The 23,121-nt window shown below is 37.1% G+C and overlaps 1 non-coding gene across 1 annotated transcript; it reads left to right on the forward strand.

Moving 5' to 3' along the window:
• The first annotated feature begins 13,528 nt into the window (after positions 1 to 13,528).
• On the forward strand, positions 13,529 to 13,610 carry TRNAS-AGA. Its single transcript has one exon. It is a non-coding gene; the product is annotated as a tRNA-Ser (tRNA).
• The last annotated feature ends 9,511 nt before the right edge of the window (positions 13,611 to 23,121 follow it).

Here is a 23,121-nt window from a genome sequence, read left to right on the forward strand (position 1 = left end):
TTTGGCCTTAAGTTGGGTGGGCCGCCACGTTGTCCGCTCTTTATTGACAATCCCAAGCCTTCTTGGCCTCTCGAGCGCCGATATGTAAAATCCCCAACTATCCAAAGCCACGCCGACATATTTTACATATATTTAAAATTATAAAATCTCTCTCTCAACTCTCAAGTTGAGTGAATCTGAAAGGGATGGGAGTGTTGATTTCCGCGCCGCCACGTAGTTACTAAGTGCCAGCTGGCATAGAAATAAGATGCCGACGTGGAAAGGATGAACGGTTACGCTTCTCCTACGCAAACATCATAGTCACTTTGTATTTTGGGCTTTTGGCTTTGAGAGCTTTTTATTGTGTGCTGTCACATTATAAGACGCAAAAAGAAAGGCAAGCAGAATGGAACTGTTAACCGTCTTAGGGGAATTTTATTCATCCCCTAAGGGCAAAATGGACTTTATAATGGAGAGGATGAGGTGTATGACTTTTGAATATGGGTTATGGACTTATGGAAGTGAGTATTCCATTCCGTACCTTTCTTTGATAGATACAAGGGTTATTGTCTTATTGATCTCTGAACCGCCAGCATTCCCTACACCTGTTAACATAGGGTTTTTTTTTTTTTTTTTTTTTCTTTAAAGAGGAATAAAAAAAAATAATAATAATGAAATAAAAGGCCAAATATTGTCTGTGTTGCGGGCGCAAGCTACGCCTAGACACATGGGAGTGGGCAAAACGACCACCCTGCCCCCTGAATAGCAAGCCCATGTGTCTGGGCGTAGGCTGAGTTGCGGCACAAAGAACATCAATTCAAAATAAAAATATCTTGTCAAACCTTTTTTCTCAAACTTGTAAATATTGATCGTATGGTCCTTTAATCACTTCAAACTAGTACATCTGTGTCTAATTTTATATTTTCACATGAAATGATCTTGCTGCCCATTATTGTACAATATTATTTTGCTGCTGACTTATTGGTGCATTCCCCTATGCCACTTGTCAAAGACCCTTTTTCTTATTGATAATATTTTATTGGAGAAAAGAATATTGACAGATTGTATAGGGTTCGTTAGTATAAGCTATGTCTTTTTCTCTCCTATCTCATGTAATATGACATATCTGCCCCTTATTATGGGAGAAGAGAGATAGACACAAGGAGACACTAGCGTAAGCTATGCAACCAAACAAGGAACTGAATTCCTATATTTATTTTAGGGGCAAAATATCATTGTCTAGTCGAGTAGCACCTGCACCAACATGGGGGCAATGAGAGCACATGTAAGAGATCAGTTGTAATAGGGTTCTTAATTTTGCTAGGGGTTGAGTGGTAAATTCATGCAATCCTATGTCTGGACACAGGAACCACGCGATTAATTAGCATTTTATTTCACTTTATTTTAATATATTGAAGGGAGAAAGAACGCTAGACACAATCCGACGCAAAAAGATCAACATTGCCCTTGGTTCTTTCTGTCTTTTCAGGTACATGGCTAGGCACAACACCAGTTAGGGTTCCTCTTCCCTATATTGAATTAAGGAAAGGTTTTACAAGTAGGGGTGAGACAGCCAACCAATGGCGAGTGCAGGATACAATTGGTGCACATCGTGCGGCATAGCATAGGACTTTTATTGCAAAAAAAATAGTGTTAGGAGAAGAGAGAGAAGTAGAGAGCATTGGTCTACACCGGCTCCTTTGGATAAAAATTTTCTATTCAAGACAAGTAGATTTTTTTTGGTTTTTTCAAACACAAACTCAAGTGGATGGCAGAAAAAAAAATTCCAAACATGGGCTCCTGTGGAGGCAAGGGACGAATCACAGTACAACACCGGCTTTATGAGTAGAGAATGAAATTTACTTGTATTAAATTAGGGGAAGAAAAAGGTTCGTAGTCGATTTATTATTCCTCTATTATTATCTTATAATTAACTTATTTTTATTATTATTTACAGCTTTATTACTCTTTAATAATCCTTTTTAAGAGAGAAAGACAAAGAGAAAGAGAGAGTAGTGTGTACGTGAGGGGAGTTAGGTCGGTGGTGGATTTAAAAGAGTAATTTCGGGGAAGAAGTGGTAAGAGGTTGGGATTATGACTTGTCATGAATGAATCAATCTCATGCCTCTTGTGAATTGTGATTATTGTTTGGAATCTCTCTCTCTCTCTCTCTCTCAATCTCAAGTTCCTCTCAGTTCCCTCACCCAAGTACCAACCGCCCACCTGCTTCCTTCAATCCAAGTGAGTTACTGATGAGTTGATTACTTTAATTGCCATTATTTAGTTTGGGAAAGAGATGCTCTGCCATATAATTGCTGAGCTGTTCAAACTCATCACAGCTATGGTAGGTTTGGGGTGTGCAAAACCTTCTTCTAATCAATAATCTTGATTAAACCATACAACCTCCTTTATATATAACTCTACAACTGCATATTATATATTTCATCAAGTTTACTTGCTTCCACGCCCTTGGGAACACGGTTCTTTTAATATTACAAAAACTGTTTCAAATAGTTTGTTGTATGTTACTATTCCTACACCTTCACTACTTTTATGTTGAGACATGGGAGTATGAAAGTTGACATTCTAACCATTGGATACATCATAGATGGAGAACTCCCCTGTAATGTTGGGGTTTCACGTGAAAGGTGGAAAAAAATAGTCTTACATCAGATATAAACTAAGAATGCGGGTGTGTGTGTGTGTGTGTGTGTGTGGGGGGGGGGGGGTTATAGGTATTTGGGTACCCATTCTTTAACGATTAACTTTTGAGAATGACAAGGTTGTGGCAAGGTCAAATTTAGTGCAAAGCCAAGGTATGAGAATCTGGTGTGATCTTGGATGCTCCCGTATGGAGGGGGAGATTGTTAGAATTCCATAATTTTTTACCCTATTGTGAGAGGAGGACTAGACCATGCATGGTGTACTGTTGTACATGGAACCTTTTTTGTCATAAATTTAAATGAGATCAATGTAAAGAAATTATGTACAAAAGAAACTATCAATTGAGATATTTGGTTGGAAGTAGAGTTGATGTAAAATTTTATGAAAAATATAGAAAAAGTAGGAAGTAAAATATGTTATCAATCATATTTTGGGTGGAGATGAAGTAAATTTTAATTATCATATTTAGTATATTTTTTTTAGTTACAGTATTAATCATGATAATAGTTTTAATTTATTAGTTGGGTGACAATCCTACTTCATTCTACATTAGGGTACTCCCCTCAACTACCGACACTGACCTTAGAGAAAAGAAAAGGAGTGATGTTATTTATTCTTAATAAATTATTAATTTATTAATTAATTACTACTTATCCATAACATAAGAAGGAAACAAGGGAGTTTGATGTTGTTATCCATGCAACAATGGTGATGTTTTCGAAAATTACAAGATAAATATGAGTCATCAATTTTTATATATATATTTTTTACAATTTAAATCGTACGTTTCCAACTCAAAGTTGTGATAGTGCACTATAATGTCTAGAATATTGGTACACATGCAAGGACATAAATATGATGTGTGCAAATATACAATGGGGTGTTTGGTTTGATTTAACTTTGAAATTTGACACGTGGCTAATTTAGACCATGTCCTCTCTATCTGACTCTCAAATTGGACTAATTATCATTTGTCCACATGGTAGCATAGATGCCTTCGACTTTGATAAAAAAAATAAAAAGCAAACATTTATGTCAATAATAATTTATCTATTTTATTCTTTTAAATTATTAATTAATTAATTATTGTAAGAACTAAAATGTAACTGGCAATGTGGGAGTGGGACCCACACAATGGATTGGATGAGCAATGATCAAAATATCCAACTTCAATTTGTTAGTTATCTTTCTTGTAAAACTTTGTCATGAAGCTCGCCACTTATATATATGCATAAGGGAGAAATAACGTTGCTTGCTCACGTGGCTACTATGCGAAGATACATGAGTGCACAAAATTATTATCCTCCCTATGAAATAAAAAATCCCATCCATATCGGTGTCCCTACACATGCTCTCATTGGCACCCAACCGGACAACAATCCCTTGCCCTAAAAATATAAACTAAATAGATAGAAGATGATGATGATGATGATTAATTTTGTTATAATGGAAAATACTGGGGTCCACAAGTCCAAGAATAGAGCCTCCTTCATAGGCTCCTTTGGCATCTTAGTTCCTTGGATCCTTTCCTATAAACAAATAGTCCACCATGCTAGTGGCCTCTTCTCTACCGTCATTGATCCAATTAAGTAAGAAGAAAAGATTGTGGATTTGCTTGTTTGTCCACCTTATTAATTTAGGAATTGCCGATTGCTTTACCTGATTCTAGAAACCCCACCTGTTTTGGGGGACTTTAAATGAAAATATAGTAAACCCCAATTTTTACTAGTTCGGTAATAAGTGTGGATATTGACATGGGCCGACAAATGGGCCCCCTTTAGAGATCAATTCTACCTACTATATATATATATATATATATATACATAGTTAAGTATCTTAATGATGGAGGTGGTTTGATTAAGGGATGTGATATTGTGATTAATTAAATTAGTTATGTATCTTAATGAGGTAGCTTGATTCAAGGGATGTGATTAAGGATCATAACTAAAGTGGGTTTGTTAGTTCATAGTTGGTTCATGTGTGGTTGACTCTTGCCAACCCAAAACTGTACATTAAAAAAAACAAAAAAACAAAAAAAAAATAAAAAAATGAAAGTGGTTCTCATGCCACTCCTTAATTGTTGATTCCATGGACCACCGAGTCACCGACCCAAAAAATATATATATATGGGCCACAATGAATCATTGTAACCTTGTTAGCTACTCATGACATGAGAGAGAAAATCATTATAAATAAATGGACGAAAGAACACTGCCTGGGCCTCTAGAGCCTTCACGTGCATGATGACCAATGAGAATATACGTACAAACATCGACCTAAGCAGGATTTTTGCCTTTGTCGCAAGATCTACAACTACAAACACAGTGTGGTCAACGGAACTATAACTCCCAACTCCCAATTAAGAAAGAAAACTTAATCTTGAACAAAATCACCTGGAGAGCCCATCATCCTTCATTAAATTAAACCTTAAACTTGAGAGAGTCAAACTAGCATCCTTGTTTTCAGATAAATCCAAGTAATAATCGCGATTTTTATTAGGCATGGTTGAAATTGTTAAAAAGTAATCACCCTTTTTTGACTAGAACACATTTTTTTGACTAGAACAACTCAATTATAAGCGCTATGAAATCAAGATTGGCATTCCTAAATCCTAATCAAAACTGGCTTTAGCTAGGAGAATAAAGGAGATGAATTATGACTTACAAGATATTTATTAACGCAAATCAAAGAACTAATCATATCTCATAGAAGTAGAGACTAGAGTCCATAATGTGAACATGGAAGGAAGTCCTTACCTTGTAAGCTGATGTGGCAAAATTTGCCACATCAGTTTAAGAAGAGGGGAGGTAGTTACATAATTTTAGGATAACCATCTTGATGAGGGGTGGTTGTCCACAGCTCTCTGGTTTGATAACAGAGGCATTACTTTCCATCAGAGCAGCCCTTAAGTAAAATATAGAAACCAGAAGCACCTAAATGTTGTCGCTACCATCGCCATCACAATCGTCATTGCCATAGAAACTGAATATAGAATTGGACAGCATGGCTGACCTTCATAGTCCTATTGGAGGTAAGTCTGCAACCTCCCTCATGTTTATTAAACCCCAGACTGTACAGAATGATCAAATAATAAAAGCAATTGCAATAATAGAATAAAAAATAAAATAAAAAAACTACCAAAACACTCCATTTGATCTAAATTTAGTCTTGGCACTGATGTCCATGTTGTGTTTCATAATCATATTCTTTGATCAAGGCATGTCATAAACCATTTTCAGAAGAATTAACAAATTCATTGATTAGGATAGAGGCTAGCACCTTCCTGCATAACAATTATTCCTAATTGATATAAATAAATAAACCCAATCAAAGAGAAATGTAGTTATTATACATATTAAACCAAATGAATACATAGGATTATATATACAACAATAATCAACAAATTTTTAATATTTCTCTTGGATTATACCAATAATGACTAATTTTTCCCTATAAAATATTTTCTCCAGTTGTATCTAAATTCCTAGACTTATATAATACTTTCTCTAATTCTCTCCTTAACATTCCAACTTTACCCTTAGAATAATAAATGACTTCATTATAATAAACAAAAATTTATCCAATGAAACATGGACAATCATAGTCAAATTTGAAGGGTGGGTCCCCAAATAATATTGATATCATTGCATTGGCAATAGAAATTAAATCCTTCCTCAGTATTTAGTGTCTATTGAATTGAATATTGGTTACTTGTTGCCCTAATTTTTAAAGGAATTGGATCAATTCAATGTGCACTTATTTGGAATGGGGTTTGAGAAGATGGGTACATTCAATCTTGGGCTGACTTTAACAATTAGATCCAAAACATTAAACTAAGTGGATTTGGATCTTAGGGTTGAGCGGCCATCGTGTTACGCTTAATTCAGAAGTCACTACGTGGATTTGATGCGAATCCAATGGTTGGTAGACGATGGCCTAGCATTTTTGAACTTTGAATTGAACCATTGTCAACTAACCATTGGATTTGCACCAAATCCACATGGTGGCCTGTAAGTTGAGCGCAACACGATGGCCGCTCAATCCCAGGCCACAGAGGATCCAAATTCCTAATTGAGTAAGTAGGTAGGGAGAATTTTCTCAAACTTTAAATAAGGAAAAACTCGTTTCCATACTACATAGCATGTGCTTGTGGTTTTTCCTTCTCTTTTTCCATACAAAATTATATATAAAGCACTTAGATGAGTTCATGACAACAAAAATCATAACATGCACACTGGAAGTGCTTGGTGTTTGCAAGAGGAACAGAATGTTAGAGCCCGCTTGATAACCTTACAAGAAATAGTTTCTGGTGCTTTTTCGTTTTGGGAAATGAAAAAACACTTAAAAATTGCTTGATAACGAAGCATTTTTTGTGACTGTTTTTTGAAACATAAATCAAATTTTATGCTCCCTGTAAGACTTTTGATAGAATATGTCCATCGTTTCTTGGCTGAAAATTGGAAAAGTGTGCCCAATAAAAACTTCTATATTCGTTCACTATGCTCTTTTGTAAAATTGGAAAAGTGTGACAAACATATCCTTTTGTTAATTTTTTAAAAAAAAAAAAAAAAAGGATTTTGCTTGTTTCCAAGAACAGGTTTACCAAACGGGTCAAAAACGGTTTCTCAGCACAGAAAATGAAAAAACTGTTTTACTGTTTCTCAGTATATAACCAAAACAGAAACATCCGTACGATTATCAAGCAGGCACTTACGTTCTTGTTAGGAATTAAACCTTGAGAAGATCAAATCGATCTTTTCTCAGATACAAACTTTATCTTGGCCGATATAATATAAACGATATGTATCGGCCTAGTATTGAACATAATTTCAATTGAACTACTTTTTACCTAATTCACCTGATCATTCGTATTGGTATAGTATCGGGATTGGGCTAAGCCGATTCCACTATGGATTGACTGATACACCCAATCCGACAATGATTATTAAAAGGACCATCTCAAGTTCCATATTCCCATCAGACTACCAAAATCTGTGATAATTCTAATTGTCACGGGCGGAGTGGTAGTGACACTAGGGGAGTTGTTAACATCAGCTACACCAGTGACAAAATCTTCCTCATCATTAGTTATCTGAAAGCCCAATTTGTTGATATGCCTACTCCTTAACTCATGCGCCAATTTTAATTCATTTATGTGAATTATCTTGAAAAATCAGGTTTGACTGGGGTGAATTTTTTTGAGTTGAGTCAAAATTTTCAAAAACCTAGTCAAGAATTATGTAGCCTCTGTCGATGTAAAACATGACAGGAATTGATTCATTTATGTGAATTATCTTGAAAACTCAGGTTTGATTGGGGTGAATTTTTTTGAGTTGAGTCAAAATTTTCAAAAACCTAGTCAAGAATTATGTAGCTTCGATCGATATAAAACATGACAGGAATTGATAGCAACATCTAAGTCAAATGAGACTCGATCTTTTCACCCAAGTCACAATAATATTGGCGAAACCACTTGAGTTGAGTAAAACGGTCGTGAAGCTTCCCTCTCTTCTTTCTAGCACCCCACCCCCCAACCCGCTTCCCCTTTCTCTAAGAATAGCTTACATAGCTTTCTTCTTCTTTTCTCTTTCACATTATTATTCAAGTTTTACAGAGAACCCGAGGAAGTAATTTTGAATTATTTGAATTTTGGGGTTGGGATAGGTACAATAATTGTTGATTGTTAAGAATCATGCATGGGTTTAGTCATACTGCTTCAAATCGTTCTCCTGTTACTTGTAACAGCTTTGTTTCTCATGTGGTTTCATAATTTGCATTTGATTATCAAATTATTCTTCTTAAACTAAATGGTGTACAAAATCAACTTGTATAGAATCTATAGTACAAGAAGAATACATCTCTTTATAAGTGAATAAATGATTCATCAATAGAAAAATAAAGGACTAAGTTTCCCTTCATTCGTAGAGGACGGTTCACCTACCATTGTTAGAATCGTACGGCATAAAGACACTAAAGATATGAGGTTTGAATGAAATAGATTACTTTCCATTGATATGGAGATGTCAATATATACAAGAGATTACATGGGTCAATCATCCAAAATAATTTCTAAGATCAAGTTATAGATAAGAGAGAATCAATTATCTCAATTATCCTAGTCACTAGATTAGTATACAATCAATTATCCTAGTCACTAGATTAATATGAAAACTCATATGGTAATAACCATCTTAGGGTTCACAAATCGCTCCTAGGATTTTAGTATGTTCTAAATTTGCTTTGGAAATCCTCCATTTACATCCTTAGTACAAGGGTCAAATAAAGCCATCCCAATTACACCACGGGACCCATCTCTAAATGGTGTGTGCACCCCTATACAACGGAGGTCTCAATCACGTGTCATCTTACTTGTGAATGGTGATTCTCCAGCAAAGTTAACAAAAAAATCGATATAGTAGTTATAAAAAATGGGTAGATGGTAGCAATGCGTACGTTCCGCGACCTTATTCTTACGTTTCTTGTATTCTATCCGTAGATTTGAGATGAGGGTAATCATAACTGTCCAATGAATTTTGACTCAATGACTGGTTCCTAGATGTTCCGGTGAGAACCCCTCCTATCTTCATCATCCCAATCACTTGATGCCGAGTCCTGTCTTTGTCCGTCCTGCAAAGACCTAACGAAGCCACCGTTCCATCTCTAACCCCCCCCCCCCCCCCCTTCTCTCTGGAAGTTGGGAATAACAATATTTACTGCTGCCATCATTGTTTAGAACTGGTTACAAAACTAGGAATCTCAAATCTACAATAAATTGTGATTATGTGAAGAATTGCAAGTTCATTGCAATGTTTGATGCAGATTTTCAACCAAACCCAGATTACCTTAAAAAGAATGGTTGGATTTATTGAATAAAAGACACAAGGTTTAGAGTTTCACAACTCCAAATACCTTCCTCCACGATGGTGTTTTCCTCTGCTTGGGTGCTTGTAGAACCTTAACCTAAAGAAAAAAAGAAAAACTTTTAACTCCTCTTTTTGTTTTCCCAAATAAGAGTTTAATAGGGTCTTTAGATTTCTGATTAGGAGATCTGGTTTTTGGTATTGCAACCTTAAATAAATTCTCATATTTTTCATGTTTTTCGAGATCTAGCCCTTCTAGGTTTTTAACATTTGTTGGGCATTTCAACATTTTAGGGGTCCATTTCTTGGTGTTTTTTTTAGTGTTTCGTAACTTTTGTCCTCTTCGTTTCTAATCAATCAGAGAGGGGGGGGGGGTTTAATGGCTCCAAGATCGGATTTTTGTGTTGGTGGGCTAAGAAAACAAGAAACGGAACTCTATGAGAACCCAAACTACTCTGTTGTGGAGATTGATGGTCCCAAAGGATCGGTGACACTGAAACAAAGTAGAATGCCACACCACCACCGTGAAAACCAAAAAAACCAAGGGGGTGGGGCAAAGGGCGGATGTAGGGCTAGGAAAAAGAATGTATAGCGGTAAAGGAGGGAGGTAATAGGTTGAGCGGGAGTCGCAGTCTAATATGGGAGTTGCAGAGAATAATTAAAGATAAAAATGGTAACTACCTGTCTCGGTTAATTGAGAAAAACATATTCAATGACTATGATTTAGTGTAACTAAATCAACGATTGGGTTTGATCAACGTCCTGTATACTTATTTTTACACATGTCCCACGACCATTTAGCCATAAAAAAAAGGGTAAATTACATCTCAGGTGTCCAATTCTTACAAAAAGGTTGTTTTTGGTATTCAATTTTTGAAAACTGATGTTTGGGGTGCCTCTTTCTCTAAAATGATCTAAATTTTCAAATTTATCCCTCTCAAACCCATCCCTTCAACTTCACCTCCTAACCACTGCCGTCATCACTATCGCCTCAACCCCTGCAACCTCGACCCCCCTGTGCCACCCCACCCCGCCCCACCACACCATGCTCCCTGCCCCATCTCTGCCCCAAGCGAACCCCCCCACCCCACCCCTGCCTTGATAGAAGCAGCCATGGAAGCACGGAAAAAGCCTAAGAAGAAGAAGGGGAGCTGGACGCTCTCTTTGTTCCAGTAAGATCAAAGCTTTGTAGGAGATTCTCCAATTATTTCTGTCAAATCTTAACAACCTGAAAATAGTGAAAAGAAACAAAAATTTTGAGAAGAAAATAGAAAGCAGCCCTTGATGCGCTAGTCTTATTAGGGATGTAAATGAATAGTCAAAATTCGTTTTCGTATTCGTGTCTGTATCCGTTTAGCACTATCCGAATCCGTCCGAAAGCTAATCAGATGTGGATGCGGATATAGCACTATCCGATCCAAATCCAATCCGTTTACATCCCTAGGTCTTATGGCAGATTACCAAGAGAATATGGGCCTTAGGCCCGCTGGGATTACGAACAGAATTTATTGTTGCTCCCTTATTTCTTGGTTTTCTCCAGTCTTTTGTTAATAATTTACATGGATTTAAAAAGGAGAAAAATAATTTCTTGATAATTTTACAATTACTTGTTATTGCATCTGGATTACTCGAAACCAATGTATTTACTCTCCTGCTAACCCTAACCTACAGAGAATTTGGCAGAATGTATATAGATGGGCTTCAAACCTTCAAATTATGGGATCAATAGAATCTACTCCTAAGAGCTCGATCTTATGATCAATCCCAATTACATGATTCCGCATCACCCTTCTCTTTTGAAGATTTCATCATATTTTTATCTCCGACTCCTTTTAACAGTCGTATGTGTGCCATGGCAACTTTCAACAAACCTCTAAGGAAACAAGTAGGGTAGCCATATGTTTTGCAAATCATTTGTTTGACAGTGCTATTTTGGATTTTGGTTTTGCACGGAAAGCATAGGAATTCAAGGCAAGAGTAGTCTTCATTGGATTGCAAAGAGCTCGAGGAATAGTTCACGATATCGAAATCTGGACTGACTGTCAAGATGTGATTGTGAACTCTCTTTCCTATTCTATGGGACATTAGATAATTATTTAAAGTTTGTGGTATTTTAAATATTATAAAGAAAGGTAGGACAAAGACTTTTCTGACTCACTTATTGGCTTCTAGAGTTTGAGCTAATTAAGCATCTTAAACAAACTTTATTCGATAGTACTTGTACTTCATTGATTAGCTTTATGAATATGTTTTTTCTCATGAAAAAAATTCCAACAAGATTGCCTTCTTTCGATCTAACGGTCTCGATTGACCCTAGTTGATCTGCTACATTGCAAATTTGGGCTTATTTAAGTGCCTACTACAATCTAAAACATCTATAGCTTCTTTCCAGTTTCCACGGAGGTGAATCCTTCACTTTCTCACTTTGATTTATCATTCTTCTCACTCACCAGCACGTCCCTCCAATCATAACTCTTTAGGCAAAAGTTTTCTTCCACCGTGAGTGGAGGAAAGTAAAGGTGTTCAAAATCAATCCGTTTACTGAGCCGTTTACACCAATTGCAAATTCGTTTGGTAAATGATTCGGTTTTGGTTTAAAAATGAGACTGTTTAGTTAAGTGGTTCAATTTTTATTTAAAAAATGAAACCGTTTAAATCGATTACATTTTAATTTATATATTAATTAAGGGTAAGAGATCTCTATTTGATCGTATGGTCTCTATACAAGTGTTTGGACCAATGGGTGAGCACGCTTGGATATTTACCCAAAGGACAAAGGTGTCATTTCACGATGCCCTATGAGAGGGCATAGAAAACACCACCAAGTAGAGATCTTTTTCCCATTAAATAAATAATATCCTCTTGAATCTTTTACATCCCCATGGCCACTCGTGGCCTGATCTTAACATCGATGAATATGTTTATTTTTTCTAAAAAAATCATTCAAAATTCAAAAAGCTAGAGTAGATTTATATTAAATAATTATTTATATACTTTTATGAAAAATACGTTTATATCAAATAATTGTTTATGTATTTTTCTCTGAGTATGTTTTTCTCGTCCTTAAAATTGTTTGGGAAACGTATAACCGTTTAATAAACGGTTCAGTTTTGGTTTCATTACATAGAACTCTTTAGTAAATGGTTTGGTTTACTTTCTACCTCTAACACTATGAACTGAACCTAATCGTAGCATTTAACCGAAATCACACTGTTTAACACCCTTAAGAAACATCTACTTTTCTAGGATCATTTTTACTCATACCTAGAGTTTTAAAACATGGATTCAGGGACGGAATCGGTCATTGGCGATTCCAATCTGGATCAAATCGGAATTGCCCACATCAATGCTCAAGAACCCTCTAATCGATCCTCAGATCCAAAAAAAAAAGGGGGGTAATTTCTAGGGGTTTTGGCTATGACTTGGTGGAAATTGGGGTCGGTCACAACTGATTCTAATATGAATTGGCTGATTCACCGATCCAATTTTCAATTCTTAAAAGTCGATAATACTCTCCCACTGTCCCCAATATCCTCTGCATGCCATCGGAGCCCTTTATTGGAAATACGGGTGGGGACCAAGCAAGTTTGGCACGGGTGGGTCATGGTACATGTCTTCCCAAAAGTGCCCAATAATTTAATAGGTGAGGAATACTCCAAATATCTGAGGCTGAGCCCAACTCATTTATAATTGGACGGGCAAAAAGAAGGTATCACTCTACTATAGATAGAGAAGGCAACACCGGACCCTTAATTTATGAAGTGGCCAAATCTGAACCTTACAAATGAAAAGAGAATACCCTCAACTGCCTCAAGTATTGGTTAGAAGTCAAATTTGGAGAATTCTACAATCTATTGCTTATCTACCCTTGTCTCTTTAACCATCCAAAACAATTCAACATAAATTGTTTTTTAACATTTTTTATTTATCGTGTTTGTCTCTTACCTTCCAAATATTTCTACTAATACATAATAAATTGGATAAATACAGATATAGCCTTGACTAAAATTCATTAACATAACCTAGTGGACGTGCCGGAGTGGTTATCGGGCATGACTAGAAATCATGTGGGCTCTGCCCGCGCAGGTTCGAATCCTGCCGTTCACGTTTTATTCACCGAAAAAAAAAAGATGATGGAAACCTCTAAAACGACCACATCTTTATTTTGCTTTCATAAGTACCCTTCCTCCCTTTTTTTTTTTTGGGGTAGTAATACCCTTCCTCCCATTGTAAATGACAAAAATAGAATAGGTGGTTGCCTCTCACATATAGGCAGAGGAATCGAACTCAAAAAGAAATCATTAATTGATTGAATTTGAACTGATTTAGATGGATCTAGCTCTCCTCCAGGGATCGCACTAGAACATTTTCCCTCCCTCCAGTCGTAGCGGGAGCTAGAGGGTCCAGCCTAGCAATAACACCCAAAAATAGGGTTTGGTCATTTCATAGGGGGCCCCACTTGGGTCCCACCTGTGAGATGACCAAAACCACCCTTGTTTTGCTGGGCTGGACCCTCCAGCTCCCACCACGGCTGGAGGAGAGCCAAAAGTGGGGCCCCCTATGAAATGACCAACCCCACTCCTTGTTTTTGGGTGTTTTTGTTGGGCTGGACCCTCCAGCTCCCGCCACGGCTGGAGGAGAGCCAAAAGTGGGGCCCCCTATGAAATGACCAACCCCCTCCCTGTTTTTGGGTGTTTTTTCTGGATTGGACCCTCCAGCTTCCGCCACGACTGGAGGAGAGCCAAATCCTTAGATGGGGTTATATTTGGGCAGAATGGACTAATAAAAGCCCATTAGTCTGGAGCCCAAGCCTGCGCCCTGTCCATTAAATGATTGGGCTGGGCTCAGCTAGTACCCTAGTAAGCCTAGGATTGTACGTTGACAACATCTCACGTATGACTTGAATCTTCTTTGAAGAATTTTTTTGAATTTGAAGTATTTTCTACGTATACAAATTCTATGTCCCATGAGTAATGGTGTAGCATATTTTTGGTATCATTTCTAGCGCACCTAGAAATGAGAGACTAAGGAAAGAATCTGAGTATCTATTTTTTTTTTTTTTTTGGGTAGAAAGAATCTGAGTATCTGACCATATGGTAGAATAGAGATAGATGATGTCTCCGGGTGGAAATTAGATAATTGAGCAAGATAAAAGCCTTTTCCTTTTATTTTTTATTTTTGGGAAAATGGCATTTTAAAATTTCAACAAGAAATTTCTTAAAAGGGAAGAAGGCAAGAAACAGTATTCTTGAGACTGATCAGTTCCACCATCATCAGCAACCCAACTCCCTTTAGAACATTGCTCCCATTTTTATTCTAAATTTTTGTATTGCATATGAATAAAATAATACAAATTTATTTTTCTATATAATTTTTCTTTTTAAAGAAAATTAATTTATAAAATATTTTCTTTTAAGACAACTAGAAGTTGAAGTCATGATTAATTGTCTCATAATATATAATTTTTCAAACAAAAACGCATGAAAATTGAGTTTCCTAATGAACATGAGGCTCACTTTTCATGATATTTTCTACTGGAAAAGATCTTCATTTTGGAAAACCAAATATAGCATCATGTTCCATTGTATATATGTGGGTTTGGGTAGGTGTGTGTGTATGTGCGCACTTGCATGCGTGTGTGTGATGCAATAAGAAGTATGAGGTTAGATGTTGTTCTAGCACTAACGAACCCTTGAATCTACAGGGTAAAAAATAAAATGAATTTTGTTATAAACTTCAAGCTGTTTTTATATTGTTCAAAACGATATTTATATAAGAATGTTAGATTACAAAGAAAAAGAAACTGAAATAAACAAGAAACAAAATAAAGTAAGAAAATAAACTAGAAATCCGATAACCCTAATCACACACAAAACTTTGAAGGGCGGTACATACCTTAAATGTGTGAATTTGCCCATACTATGATGGTCCCATGATTCGTCATTTGGAATGTTAAAGAGCCGTAAAGTATTGATTATCATTTGGATATATTGGTATTATGAAACTCCACCCGCCACCCGAGTCAAAAGTTATAGTCATCGGAAATAGTGCTAAAATTCAATATTTTTGCCCTGATCAAGTGGACATCTATCGATCCATTTTATCCAAAAATTCTTCAGAAATCTTCTCTACATTAATATTTGTGTGTGAGATAAAACTTCAAAAAAAAGAAAAAAGAAAAAAAGAATGAATGATTGAAAATAAAAATTAATATCTCAATACACGGGACGATATATGGTTTGATTATTTATTCTAAAATGTGATCATCTAGGCCTTCTCTAGATGTCAATATGGTCAATATTACCATATCACCGTTGTATCTGCTAAATATAGTACCAGTCTACAGATACTCTCTCATCTTATACTAAACTAGAAAAAATTTTCTCAAACAGGTTTGTCTAGTTTTACCCAAGTTTGGTTATATTTAGGCAATCAACAATGTTGTCACTGCAAATATGTGAGTTACGTACCAGGAAAGTTCATGCAACACAGGTAGCAGTAATTTTTTTTTCTTTCAAAAGTGAATATTTGCATTATTTTTTTTCCACTTTAGACTCACAAGGCATTTCTTGTAGTTATATGGAGATAAAAGTTAGTAAATGGTTATGGGTTACTATTAATATACCCATCCATGTGATTAAAGCAAGAACATTTTAATTTGGTGATTAAAATGAAACAACAGGTCAAGTCTAAATCATGCATCTCCTCTCACACCATTATAAGAAGTGAGATTTTTTGAGCTGTACGTGATGCTGGGAACTGATGGTCGAAGAACGAAGATCGTGAGAAACAAGGCCAAGAAGGTGAAGATTATTTGGGTCCACTCGTTATTAATGGGATCAGGAATATTTTCAGCAAAAAATATTTCGAAGAATTGACACCGGACTAGTTGAAAACCAAAGTTAGCTTTATCTGAAATTCTCGAAAAATAAAGTGAGAATAGGGAGAGAAGCAAATAATCTTATCGAGAAAAGTTTTCTGTGGGGAAGAGTACCGTTCGTGTTCAGACAAAGAAAAAGGCCGAATGAACATCCACCATCCATAAAAGGCAGAAATCCTACCCCCATCATGTCAATGCATGTGCTCTCATTGACTTTACAACGCCGACCAACAACCAACAACGAGGGCATACTAACTAGGTCTCCCTAGTTGGGAGAAAGTCCAAGGAGGGCGGTCGCCGGTATTTTGAGAGCTAAAACCTGCTAGTCGGTTTTATGCAATATTTATTCCTCTCTCTTCCCTTGAAACAAACAAATGGAGACTACGAGTTTTTGGAAACTACCGAGATTTTTTTTTAAACTCACTATGTTATGGTGTGGATCAATGTCTCTGGCCGAATGTTTGACATTTCTAATCTAACTGCCCAGTGGGGTGTTCGGAATTGGGAAATTTTTGGCGACACCCCCTCTGATGGACCGTGGAATTAATGTCAGCCCTCTAAGAACCAATATATCAATTTTGGCCCAAAAACTAATGGAAAAAGTCTTTTAACAGTTAATTAGCGATGTCAGCATGTTAGTTTTTTTTTAAAGACAATTTTACCCTTGTTTTTATTCAATACCTTTATTTTTTTATTCATTTTCTTGCCGTCACCTTCTTCTTCTACTGTATATTCCGACGCAATACATTGCCTCGTCGTCGCCCGTACCCCCTCCAGCTCTCCTTCTCTTGCTCCCCTGCAACCCCACCACCACCCTCTACAGTCTCTCCCACCCCACCATGCTCTAAAGGATGTTAACTCAGAAAAACCCTAACCCTCTCAGAGCTCTTGGTGATAGATCGCGGTTACAATGGTGGTGGATCGCGGAAGAAAGCAGAGCCATTGGAATTTCAGATGTGGGATTGATCTGCAACCACCGGCGAAACTGACACTTGACATTTCAGTTTAATTCTTCGTCCCGCATCTTCCACCACATTCATAACCAAGTAAAAACCCAAGAAAAAATACGACCACAAAATTAACACTCAAAAAATAGAAAGAAAAACAAGAAGATCTGCAGCAAAGATAGTAATGAAATAAACTAACAAAAAAAAGGGAAGACACATCGAGAGAGAAAGAGAGGGTGTAAAACATAGAAATTTGTAACTAAGAAGTATAAACACCTCTTTCACCTTAAATACAGCACAGATTACAGTTCACAGATATTCTCAAATCTCTCTCTCTGCAACTCTCTTGACCCAAGCCATCAAAACCCCCCAAAGAGCCACGCCAAGACCTTATTTACCTCAATCACTCATCACTTTTTAGAGAAACCCTCCTTAAGCCTCTTACAATCAACCAAATAAGCAAACCCATAAACCATATTCTTAAGCGTAGCCACATGCAACTCCCTTGCCGAAGTTGCCATCGCATCCATCGAAAAGAAAACCCTAATCACTCTCACAAACGCTTCCCTCACCGTCGTTTCATAGCACAAATTCGTCATAACCCCTGTAATTACAACCTCCTATATCCCTCTCTCCACCAAATACTCCTCCAATCCAATTCCTATGAAGGCACTGTAAGTGTTCTTTTCAAGAACTTTATTATCACTTTTACGATTGACCTCCGGCATCAGCTCTGTCTCGGGTGTTCTGTCCATGATCAAATCATTGTTCCACCATTCTCCAAGCATTCCTTCATCGGAGGGGGATTTGTGGTTGTGGCATGTGAATATTATTGGGATCAAAAGGTTTAGGCAGAGATCGATTGCAGGCTCTGTTCTAACAAGCCAGGGGAAGAAGTGGGGGATGGTGGCGGTTGCCAAAGCCTGTTCTCCGCTCAGTTGCAGGCTTGCAGCAGGTGGGCACAAGGGTGGGTAGGTTGAGAGAGAGAGAGAGACCAGCAGTGGCGGCGAAGGGAGGGAGATACACTTGCAGATTGATTGAATGGTTGGGATGCCTTCCATTTCATCCAATGGCCTAAAAGATGTTAGTAGGTAAAGGGTAGTTTAGTCATTTGCATTTAATTCAGTTAACCCCGTTAGTTTTTGGGCCAAAATTGATATAATGACCCTTAATGGGGTGGCATTAATTTCACGGTCCATCGGAGGGGGTGTCGCCGAAAATTTCCCTTTGGAATTTAATTTTTCCTTTTCTATTTTCTTATTTTGTTGCCTGGTGGGTTTATAATATTTTTTTGGGAAATATTTTTCTCTCCCGGAGTGTGGCCTACACCAGTACTCCCATGTGGTTCTCTTTTTTCCTCAAAACAAGGGGGTAGAGGTGTCTTTCAAATGGGGGAGGAGAGAGAGAGATAAACTCATGGGAGTGCTGGCATAGGCCACAATCCTGGACTGAGAAGTTTCTCCCTAATTTTTTTAGGGAGAGGGTTTTTCACACTGCTAGTGTGGGAAGAAATCTGCACACCACACCAATGGGTGCTGAAGAAGGAATCATTGAAAAAAATATATAGGATCTACGTGTTTAGAATAGGAAAGAGAAAATAATAAAATAATTTATATGAGAGGGAAATTACACTCTAGCAGCATAGAGAAAATTTTCTCTAATTTGTTTTTTTGTGCTAAGGAGATTTTATTATGGAGTTCAAGGTGGACCCTTTTTCGTTTGGGGAGCAAGTTGAGGTGGGCTTTCAATTAAGACTAAACAATTGACAAATACTATGTCTCTCCAAACATCATACTGCTTCTTGGTGTAGTTTGCCGATTACCCCCCGATGGTTCTCTCGGACTATTATCCTAAGGTGCTGGCCCTTATGCGATTTTCGTCTTCTTAGACTAGGTCATCATGGCCATTGTGGATGATGTTTTAATTTTATCTCACTCTTTTATCTATGTTTTCTTTGCTTTAGTTTTTTGTTCTGTTGTACATGAGGCCCACCTTTTAGCTACAGGTGTCTCTCATTTCTTTCTGTGTCAATTTTGATGGCTTTCTCCCCACCCCCTTTCATCATTTCTTGTTATCCTTTAGTCCGAGATTTACCTTGCATCAGTGATCCGTAATAAAATTGTAGATTCTGACAAAAAAAAAAAAATTGATCATGAAATATGAATGAGAATACATTTTGATATTTGTGCTTTCCTCAAGGAAAGTCTCTTTCTTTTTTTTCTTTTTTTCTTTTTTTTGTTTTTTTTGTTTTTTTCAGTTTTACAACTTTGTAGCATTATAATTTACAATGGAGGGAGGTCTTCTATTAGGTTTAAGATCCACATGAGTATGGCGCTGAGAAGTGAATAACTCAATCTCTCTCACGTCTTCTCATTCTTCTTACCTTTCTATTGGGTAAAAGTTTTCCACACTGCAGATGTACCATATGTCTCCTCACAATAGGTTTTTCTATTATTTTCTCCCTCTTGTCTTGACCATGTGAATCAAATTTAGATGATACATTTATGGAGTTATCATTGATGTGGTGTGGGAGATTCCCCTTACATTGGCAGCATAGGAACCCTCTTTCTTTTTTAATATAAAAAGAGATAGTGGAGGAAATAGAGAAATTAGAGCATAATTTATTTTTCTCTTCTATCATGTTCCCCATATCTAGATTACAATGTCATAGCGTTCTTACTTTCAAGGAAAGAAGGGAAAGTGTTACAATTTTTTCTATATTTGTCACATTGAAATTGAGATGAGAATATAATACTCTTGTGGATCTACTTGTTTTTCATGAGTTGTTATATTAACGAAGATGGATTAATGTTCTTAATGTTTAATAGATGTAGTATTGACTGTTCAACCCGGGGTCCGGCCTGGGATATCTTTCCCAACCCTGCTTGACCTTGGCAGCTCATATTTTGCTGTTTAAAGGTTAAGCAGGGTGGGCTAGGCCGGGCTCAGCCTCAGGCATAGCCCAACCATAGGCCTGGAAATCTTTGCCTTGCCCAACTATCGGGTTAAAACACCCAATCTAGGACCTATTAGGCTTGGGTGGGCTTGGGTTCGCAGAGTCAAAATTGCACCCCTAAATTGATAACTAATGTGGGAGAACAAGCAGTGACTATCAGCTACTATCAGTGCTAGTGACATCATCAACAAGGAAAGTCGTATGTGTTTGTTGGGGATTTAGGTGGGGTGATAGAATTGAGTTGAGAAAATGCTGATGTGGTACTTCAAAATTCCACCCTAACCTTGTTTATTTAACCTGAAATAGTGAATTAACAAAAGCTCAGAGAACAATATTAAATGTTTTATCTGTTGACGTGACACTTGAAAATCCGACCCTTATGCTATTCAAAATCCAATAAAAAAAACAAAAGATTTTGATTATTGATCATGGGAAAAATAAAACTCCCATCCAACCCACTATACTATGAGACCCGATACCACAACATTCCCACCAATTCTCATCATCAAACAAACGGGACCAAATGAAACCCACCCTTAGATGAGAACAATTTAAACTTGATTCTTGGCTAGTTGGCTTTAAAGCTCTCTTTTTCCCCAACCTTTTTCCTTTCCTTCGAAGGAGGGGGGGGGGGGAGGGGAATGTCTATTCAATGCGCACTGAACCATAAAAAATGATGATAGGGCCCCAAAGATGACTAGTAGTTGAGAAGGAAGGTGGGGCCGGGGGTGGTTCAGGTGCAAGCGTGGAAGACCTTTGGAGGGTTGAAAAAAAGAAACGATAATCACAGCGTTATATGCGCTTGCTTTTTGGTAACGTACCCCAAGTCTTCCTTGTGAAAGTCCGTTAAATGTTAGTTAGTTAAACAAAAGCTAAAAAGATCAAACAAAAAATTTGTGGTTTATGAGTTTGATAGGGACTTTTATTATGTCTTCAAACGAGAAAACAAAAAGAAGACGCAAAGGATAAAAGATGTGTGGAAGGAATGAAAGAAAGAAAGAAAGAAAAGAAAGAAATTAAAACAACATCATCATCTTCATCATGGTGGGAGGAGGAGGAGGAGGAAGAAGAGGAGGATTGAATTAATAAGACACCAATCCCACTCCCCACAGAAAGACAGAGTAGATCAGAGAAGATGAGAGAGCAGAGAGAGAGCTTTGTCTTTAGTCTTTACAGAGAGTGCCTTAAAAAAGAAGGAATCGGCAAAGCCATTGAAGGAAGAGCTATTCCTTAATCCTTATGTGTTTTGTCTCTCTTGCTGTTTGACAGATTTCCTCACACAAATTATTGGGTCCAGTTTTCAAGTATTTAGTAGCAGACTTCAACAACTTACCCAATTCCCATGGCCCTTATCTTGTTACACTATTAACATATGTTTTTTTTTTTTTTGTATTTTAAAATGGTTGTGTAGTGTCTGCCAATAAGAGCGTGTAGGAGTGTTTGATTGAATGAGATTTTTTGAGTTCACAAAGGACTGAGCAGTAATTTTGTACGGTTTTGTGTCTAAATACAAGAACCACGCGACTAATTCGCATTCTTTTTTCCTTTTGACTGAATGAGATTTTTCAGTTTATTAGGGGTTGAATGGTAATTTCATACGATTCTATGTCTAGGTGTATGAACCACGCGACAAATTTGCATTTCTTTTCCCGTTGACTGATTGGGATTTTTAGTTCATTAGGGGCTCAGCGGTAATTTTGCACATAGTTATGTGTCTAGGTGCAAGAACCACTACACGACCAAGTAGCGTTCTTTTCCCCTTTTGCCTTTTTGCGAGAAAAAACAGAAAATAAATTATGTCTTTCAGGAAAGCCAGGACAAACCTATGTTTCCAAACTCAATGAGTCAATTTGGGACTCAGATGAGTCAACTCAACTCTACTTTATTTAATCTTCTTGAGTAAAAAAAACTCCGGTGAATACTTAAGGGGTGGGGGAATCATGTAAAAGAAGCACTAAAAAATAAACCTAAAGAAACTTTCAGGATAAACAGAAATTCCTTTTGCTATCTGATCATATGGGTGTTTTATGTGTCATATACCATAAATTAATCATCCAGTTGACTTGTGAGTCATCTAGAAATCAACTCGGCTCAGTGGATTTTCAAGTTAGGTCAATTCAAGTTTTCAATATTGAAAAACCCTTTCCCTTTATTTGTTTTGAATATAGGAGGTGGTGGGCATTGGCCTGCAAAGATGTACTTTTTTTCATGAAAGCATAATAGAACAGTTAAGAGTGATATGGGAATCTTCATAGAATGCATATGAGCTTATTTATCTGATTTGATTAGCACCTTCAATATTATATATATATTACATTATGGAGGAAGACAATCTTTATTACTTGATGGTAAACAGGAAAATATTCTTTTGGGAATGGGGGTTATAGAAAAGAATATCACTCACACTATACCTAAGTGGCATCTAATTCTTTTCCCTTTTCTCTTGATTGAGGAAGTATCCAAACAAACCAACCATCTCATCAAATCATCATTCTTTAATGAACTTGGAGTGTATGTATGGCCAACCAAATGCCTTTTACTTTGAGTGGTGATTTGGCAAACTATATGTATGTATGTATGTATGTATGTACCCCCTGGATCTTTATCGCCCCCAGGGGGTCCTGTGCGCATCGTGCGGCTGGGCACTGCCCATGTGTGCACAGTGGTGCACACATGGGCAGTGCCCAGCCGCACGATGCGCACAGGACCGCCCCCAGTGCTGGGGCGATAATTTTCCGTACCCCCCCCCTCCTTCCTCTCCATTGTTTTCATCTTATAGCCATTTGAAGTATATATGCTGAATTTCTTTCTTGTCACATCAAGAATTATTTCATG

Source organism: Telopea speciosissima, chromosome 4, assembly GCF_018873765.1.
Source record: "Telopea speciosissima isolate NSW1024214 ecotype Mountain lineage chromosome 4, Tspe_v1, whole genome shotgun sequence".
Classification (NCBI taxonomy): Eukaryota; Viridiplantae; Streptophyta; class Magnoliopsida; order Proteales; family Proteaceae; genus Telopea; species Telopea speciosissima.